The sequence below is a fragment of the Herpailurus yagouaroundi genome, unplaced genomic scaffold (genome assembly GCF_014898765.1).
Source record: "Herpailurus yagouaroundi ecotype Mexico unplaced genomic scaffold, PumYag 213, whole genome shotgun sequence".
NCBI lineage: Eukaryota > Metazoa > Chordata > Mammalia > Carnivora > Felidae > Herpailurus > Herpailurus yagouaroundi.
In genome coordinates this window covers 5,623,462-5,624,566 of record NW_024412444.1, presented here as the reverse complement: position 1 = coordinate 5,624,566, position 1,105 = coordinate 5,623,462, and the positions used below count along the sequence as shown (strand labels likewise).

Here is a 1,105-nt window from a genome sequence, read left to right as displayed (position 1 = left end):
GAAAGAAAGAAAGAAAGAAAGAAAGAAAGAAAGAAAGAAAGAAAGAAGTAGGAAAGAAGGAAGGAAGGAAGGGGGAAAGAAAATAAATCACTTAGTAGAGTAAGAAGAAGGAAAGAAAAAAGAAATTGCTTAGACCAGTGACACAGAGCAAATATTCAAGAAATGTTCACTCATAATGTGGGAGACAACAGTTTTCTTTTACTTGAAATGGGGCCTTTAGTATTCAAGGCTGATGAGACTGAGTCACTCTCCACCCTGAAGAAAGTATTAAATGTCATTCTCCCCTATGGGTGTGTGGCTAGAACAGCGACCTTCTCAACTCTGCTCTCACACTGCTCACCAACAGAAGGTAGGAACTGTGGCCTTCAGCACAGGGACCTTACTCCTTCACTCAATTTTTCATTCATTTATTCAACAAATGCTTACTGAGTGTGAACTTAGATACCTGGTGGTTCTTAGCCTTTTTGTTCTGCTTCAACTGTGTTCACTTGCTTAATTTACTGCCTTGAGTACCTTCCCTCATTGAAATGCAGTTATTTTTCAATTGGCAGGTGAGGGGTGGTGGTGGAGGGAGTAAGGGGGCATAAGGTTCCTATGAGAATTTCAAAGGGGCCATGGGGTGTGTACAATCTGAAGCATTTGTAAGCACCCTGAAGGCTTGTGTGTAAGGAACAAACAGAACAAAGCTGGAGGATCCTTGTCCCAGGTTGTCTGTGTGTAGGGTGGGTTGAGAAGCACTGCCTGAGCCTCTTCCATTTGTTCCCCACACTTCCCCACTGACAGTGCCATGAGGTGTTAGCATGCCCATTTTACAGAAGACATACTGAGGCTCAGAGATCTTAAGGAACTTCCCAAGTCCACTTGGCTGGCTAGTAAGCAGAGGTTCGGAACTAGACCCTGGTTGCCTGACTCCTCATCATATTCTGTTTGTTTGTTTGTCTGTTTGTTTGGTCCTACAACCTCCTACATGCCCAGCTGCCTTTCCCTTCCCACTGATTTATTAATGTGAATGGAGAAGGAAGGAAGGGAATCAGGGAGGTGGTGAAGATAATGATGATGTGATGCGATGTAGTGGTGGTGGTGGTGGGGTGTGTGTGTGTGTGTG

General features: G+C 44.3%; 1 protein-coding gene across 2 annotated transcripts in view; it reads left to right on the top strand.

The window, feature by feature from the left end:
• SYNPR (synaptoporin) overlaps positions 1 to 1,105 on the top strand; it is a 318,541-nt gene that overhangs the window by 158,460 nt on the left and 158,976 nt on the right. The gene's annotated exons all lie outside the window — the stretch shown is intronic.